Source organism: Cnephaeus nilssonii, assembly GCF_951640355.1.
Source record: "Cnephaeus nilssonii genome assembly, chromosome: 1".
NCBI classification, from domain to species: Eukaryota; Metazoa; Chordata; class Mammalia; order Chiroptera; family Vespertilionidae; genus Cnephaeus; species Cnephaeus nilssonii.
In genome coordinates this window covers 116,607,827-116,613,826 of record NC_137072.1, presented here as the reverse complement: position 1 = coordinate 116,613,826, position 6,000 = coordinate 116,607,827, and the positions used below count along the sequence as shown (strand labels likewise).

General features: G+C 62.2%; 1 protein-coding gene across 3 annotated transcripts in view; it reads left to right on the top strand.

The window, feature by feature from the left end:
• The first annotated feature begins 678 nt into the window (after window positions 1-678).
• Window positions 679-6,000, top strand: part of RGS12 (regulator of G protein signaling 12) — a 72,751-nt gene continuing 67,429 nt past the window's right edge. For all 3 annotated transcript variants that reach the window (XM_079767606.1, XM_079767607.1, XM_079767608.1), the window contains exon 1: window positions 679-771. The gene's annotated coding sequence lies outside the window, so the exon portion shown is untranslated. The remainder of the gene's footprint in view (window positions 772-6,000) is intronic.

The window sequence follows — 6,000 nt, the reverse complement described above, 5'->3', positions numbered from 1 at the left end:
GGGACGTCACTGCCACAGAAACAGCGACCGCGGAGGAAGAAGACGGCTGGGGGCGGGGAGCGACCCCAGGAAGGTCCAGGGGGCAGAGGCGGCTGCGGGCGGTGGGGGGCAGGCCCCTGGGCCCGCCACCAGCCGCGCTGGGCTCCGCAGGCCTGGCCTCCCACCTGCGGGAGGCGAGCCACTCTCCGCCTTTAAAACGATTTCCCCTGAATGCGATCTCGACGAGCATCAAAGTCCGGAAGGCAGTCGGAAGAGGGGGCGGGCGGGCCCGGCGGGGGCACCGAGGGGACCTAGAGGTGGCCCGGAGGGGACTGAAGCGGGGGGCGTAGGGCTGAGCGGGATCCGTGGTCACAGCTCGGGCAGCGGAAGTCCCGCCCCCTGCCTGGGAGGCCCGCCTCCCATCTCAAGGCCCCGCCCTTGTTTCTTCCCACCTTGGTCCCCTGGATGCCCCGCCCCTAGCGGCCTGGCCGCACGTCCGGTTTGGCGCCCCGTGCAGGCCCCGCCCCCTGGAGGCTCCGACCCACCCATAAACTGCGCTCCGCTGCCTCCTGAGACACGCCCACACCCGTGGAGGCCACGCCCTACCTCGCCCTGAGGCCACGCCCAAACACGACCACGCCCCCGGATGCCCCACCCGCCGGCCCCGCCCACCAGGCCCGGCCCCGCCCCTTGTCCCGGGCCCCGCCCCTTACCCCAGGCGGCGGCGGCTGAGGAGACCGTTGGGCGCGCGGGCGGCGCGGGCGGCGCGGACGCGGGCGGCGGAGCGAGCGGGTAGGTTGCGGGCGGGCGCAGGGCCGCCCCGCCCCGCTTTCTTTCTTCTCCGGGCGCGAGCGAGCGCCCTCGGCCGCCGGCCCCGCCCAGCGCGACGTGGGGTGCAGGGCGCCGGCCGGTCCCGCTCCTCAGGCCGCCGCCTCCTCAGAGAGTCTCTCCCCGGCCCGGCCCGGCCGCCGGCTGCCCGCCTTTTGTTCCCGGCCCAGCGCAGGGCACTCGTCGGGGCCCGTGTGTGGGTCGCTGCGAGGCCTCGCGGTGCTGCGGGGCGGGTCGGCCAGGCTGGGGGCGGGCGGGGTGGGCGGCGTTGGGGCGGACCCGGCCCCTGCGCCCCCGCGCCCCTGCGCCCCCCGCACCCCCACCCCGCGTTCCCCGCGCCCCCCGCCCCGTGCCCGCCGTGCCCGTGCCCGCTCGCCCCGGCGGTCCTGGTTCCCTGGCCGGACCTAACAGGCGCCGCATTGTTGGGCAGAGGCGTCTCCAGGGACCCCGACTCAGCAAATTCACTGAGCCCGGCCCCCCTCCCGCTCCCAGACGCCGCCGCCGTGCGGGTGGTCGGGGAGACGGAGGCCCCGAGTGGGCCTGGCCACGGCCACGGATCTGGCCTCGGGCAGGTGGCCAGGTGTGCGTGCCTCCGTTTCCCCGTTGGTGGGTGGGGTGGGTTGGGACTGGGGCCTGCCTTGGGGTCCGCGGTGCTCGCAGGCGGCTGCCCTTGGGCACCTGTGACCTGCAGGGCAGGGAGGTCTGCCTGGAAGGGCCACCCGCTTCCCCGGGGAGGGAGACCCGGCCCCATGGGGGCCCAGAGGGGCAGTGGGGGGAGGGCGACGAGCAGGAGAGCCCGAGGTCACTTTAGAAATACAGTTGTCCTAAGTGTGAAGTTTCTTGAAAATGTCTCCTTGCCCCGTGGTTTTGAGGACGTGAAGTGCCCACGTAGGACCTCGGCTGCGGGGTGCTCCTCGCACGGGTGGGCACATGGCTGAGGCGCCCACCGCCGGGCCCTGGGGGGCTGATGATGGGGGCTGAGGAGGGCCGCAGTGGCCAGGTCGCAGGGAGGTCCCCCAAGAGGAGGGCTGTGGCAAGGCCATGGACTTGGGCTGTGGAGGGGGAGGCGGGGGCGGGTGCCAGAGGGTCAGGGTGGCAGCGTTAGGGAGGGTCAGGAGGGCAGGGAGGCACCGAGCGGCCCGTGGGCAAAGAGGAGGGGCCCAGAGCCCCTTGTTGGGGTGACCATCTGGAGGAAGGGCCGGGGCCAGGCAAGAGGAGCTGGCCTGGGGCTGGACGTCGGGGGTGGGGCGGCCCCAGGCTCAGGATGAGGAGGCCGGGGCTGCAGCCCGCAGATGGGCAGCAGGTTCGCTTCTGATTTTACTGCCTTTTGACACTTACCTTTGTCTGAAATGGACCGAACCTCGCTGTAGGGTGAAGCAGAAAAGAACACACTGGTGGAAGCACACAGAACCCGAGCCAGGGTGTTTTCTGTGAACTTGGTGGCATTTCCAATCAGCGTTTTGCTTGCTTATTAGCACTTGTAGGACTTTCCCGGGGCTGCTGAGACCAAGTACCACCAACTTCGGGGCTTAGCCACTAACATTCCTCTGGGTCTCGCTGGGCTGAAACCTCGGGGCAGCCTCAGGGGGCTCAGGGCGGGAGAACCTTCCTGCCCCTTTTCAGCTTTGGAGGCTGGCCTCAGCCTCCCACCCCAGTGCCCACCCCCTTGCTTCCCTGGTTGCGCCCCGCCTTCCTCCCTCCCTCCCGTAAGGACCCTTGTCATTCCGTTCTTGGCCCACCCGTGTGTACCAGGACCCCAAGTGAATCACACCATTCCAGGAGCCAGGACCTGTGTCTTTGGGGACCACCCTGTAGCCCAGTGCTCCTGACTTGACTGCTGAAAGGACTGTGCTGAGCCATCTCCTGCACCTCCTGGTCCGCCGGCCGCTCTAAGCCAGGGGTGCTGCCGCTGCGTGTCCGGAAGGGCCTTGTGGGTGCCCTGCCCGGCCCTGCCCCGGAGGGGAGGCTGGAGCCATCCTGGAGAAGGTGGCCCAGGAAAGGAGATGAGCCTGGCTTCGGGCTCAGGTCTGGTAGAGCCGCTGGTCTTTACTTTGGGGAGCTGATGGCCACTCGCTCCCTTGGCAGCTCTCTTCAGAAGTGGACACACATTTCCACCTGGTGCTGCTTTATAGTTTCTGTCTCTGCTGAGATACGCCATCTGTTTATTGTGACCATATTTCCCATTAAATCCTTGACACGCTTTATTAGCTGCCTTTAGCTCTTATTTGCTAATTTCAGCCCCTGGGTTACCTCAGGATCTGTTTCTGTTGACCTCCTTTCTCTTGACCGCGGTCACACTATGTCTGAACATCTGGAAGTATTTGGTTGTGTACTAGACATCGTGGATGTCCATTGCAATGATTCTTTTCAAAAAAGAGTGTTGTGTTTTGTTCTGGAAGTTACTTTGGACTCGAACTGAAATCTCTGTGTAATCGCCACTCGGTGCACTTGCCTGCCAGCCGCCTCCTGCTGCTCCATGGACTCACCTTCTGCCTGGCAGCTCCGGGCTGGCCAAGGACCGGGCTTAGTTTATGAACAGATTTCAGGGCTTCCGCTCTCCAGCTCCTCCTTTCTGAGGTCCTGGGATGGCCCCCTCTCTTCCCAGGCACCCCGCCACGCCCACACTCCATTCCCTGGCTCAAAGCTGGGAGGAACGCGCTTTCCCCGAGCTCCAGTCCCTGTGCAGACGCCCGCCTGACCGTCTTATCCATTGCAGCCCCCCTTTAGGGGACAGCTCCCTCCCGGGTTCTGCCTGCTCTTCAGGGCTCTCCAGAGCCTTCAGATCCTTGGTCTTTAGATGTTGAACCTGCTTGGAACTTGACTGAGCAGCAAGGAGAGTGCATGAGGCTTTCCGCGCCCTGATCGCCTGTGATCAGTCGTCTCCTCTGGAGAACCAAGTAATGGGGAGTGAGCCACTCCAGCCTGACAGCCTTTCCCTCACAAAGCCGTTAGGGTGAGGCGAAGCCTGCGCTGGGCTCCCTGCGTCAGCCTGAGAGGTGCCTGCTTCGGGTGGGGTTTGGTGAGCATGCGGCAGGAGAGGCTGTACGTTCTTGTCTTCCTCTGATGAGAGACACTTAGGGGTAAGGCCCGGGCTGCTTTGGCCTCCCAGAGGCGGCTGCTCTCCGGGCCCACTGCGCGTTTACCAGGGCTCGGGCTCCGGCTGAGGCAAAGGTGCAGATTTTTGCCTTTCGGTACCACGTTCTTGACCTCATCTGGTACCTGGTTTGACCACGGGCAAACTACTCTTCTGTGCCACGGTTTCTGACTATAAAATAGGTGAACAGCAAGGATGGTGTGTCAGCCTCCTTGGTGCTAATTCAACACCAACAGGAATCCCCAATTTGGGGTGCAGTGAAGAAGGAAACTTTATGCAAACCATCAATTGTGGCCCAGCACAGCTGTGGAGACAGCATGGCTGTGAGGCAGCCTGGGCCAGGCCCCTTCCAGCAGGCAGCTCTGCCCCACTCCGCTCCTGGCTGCTCTGCTCTGCTCCTCTGCTCCAGTGAAGCCAGGGAAAGGGAGCCTTTGGGGAAAGGGAAAGCGGGCTCTCAGGGCCAGAGGGAAGCTTATAGACAGAAGTCCCTGCTCCTGGTCCCTGATTGGTCTGTCCTCATGCAAATGAGGGATCCAAATCCTCACTGATTGGTCCAAAAGGCACTGTCCTGATTGGTGGGTGAAGAAGCTGTGGGGACAGAGCTGTGTGCTTCTCTTGGGTGGGGAAAGCCTCAGTCCTATTGGTTGAAATAGGTTCCAGGAACTCCTGGCTCAGCCCACAGGAACACGCTGCAGGAGGCAGTTGAGTGCTGAGGTGGGTATCTCAGTGCAGCTTTTATTGATTTATTTTTTAATTTAAGCCCAGGTAAGCCGCCAGGACCCCTTCTTAATTAGGCATCTTCTTTCTCAGGGTCCACAGATAATCTGTGTAAAATGGTGGGGAACTACGTCTGACACGCAGGACGTGCTCAGCACCTGTTAGCGATGGTGCGAATTAGGTCACGTCCAGGCTTGTAGTGTCATCGCTGTGACTCGGTTTGTGCCCAGGAGGCAGCTCAGGTCTTCATGTAGCACATCTGTTCCAAGCCCCTACTATGTGCCAGGCTATGACTCCTCCTGACTCCTCCTGAGTGCAGGCCAGAGGAGCTGGGGGGCCCTTGGGCAGAGTGAGGTGCCCGGACTGTCCCGTGCACCAGAGCCCCTCATTTCCTGGAGTCCAGCCCAGAAGGACGGTTCTGTGGAGTTAAGCATTTAGCAGCCGGTCAGCTCCTCACTGCGAGGGTCGGGCAGTGGGTCCCAGGAGGAGGAGGGTTCCCTGGGCCTACCCCTTGTATTCCTTTCCTGTGGCTGTTGTAACGAAGTACCACAAAGTGGGTGGCTGAAAGCCGCAGACATTTATTCACTCCCCGTTCTGAGGCCAGAAGTCTGGGTGTGGCAGGGCTGTGCTCCTCCTGGAGGCGCTGGGGAGGGTCCTGCCTGCCCCTCCCAGCTCCGGTGGTGCCAGCAGTCCTGGGCTCGGGGCCACATCACTCCAGTCTCTGTCCTGTCTTCACATGGCATCTCCCTGTGTCTGATCTCCCCTCTTCCCTCTGCCTCCCTCTTATAAGGCCACTTGTGATTACATTTAGGGTCCACCTGATTGGTGGGTGAAGAAGCTGTGGGGATATACACTGAGTGGCCAGATGATGATGATCTCTGAACGCATAATAATCTGGCCACTCAGTGTATATCCTATGTAATAAAAGGCTAATATGCAAATTGTCCCCTCGACCAGGAGTTCGACCAGCAGGCAGGTTGGCCAACCGCCCATGTCCCCTCCCCCTGGCCAGGCTGGCCAGACCCCACCCATGCACGAATTCTAATATACATATATAGAGAGTGGCCAGATTATTATGCGTTCAGAGATCATAATAATCTGGCCACTCAGTGTAGCTGTGTGCTTCTCTTGAATGGGGATAATTCCAGGTCATTTCCCCATCTCAAAGCTTCTGATTCCAGCTGCAAAGATCCTTTTTCCAAATAAGGTCACATTTCCAGGTTCTGGGGATTAGGACTTTAGGTCTTTGGGTCTACCATTCAGCCCATTATCCACCCTGCCTGGACCTGGGAGGTGAGGAGCCATGTGGGGTCAGGAGGGGGACAGGGCCTCCTGCCCACATGACTTCCTCTGGCCATTCCTCCCCCCTTGCATCTAAAAGT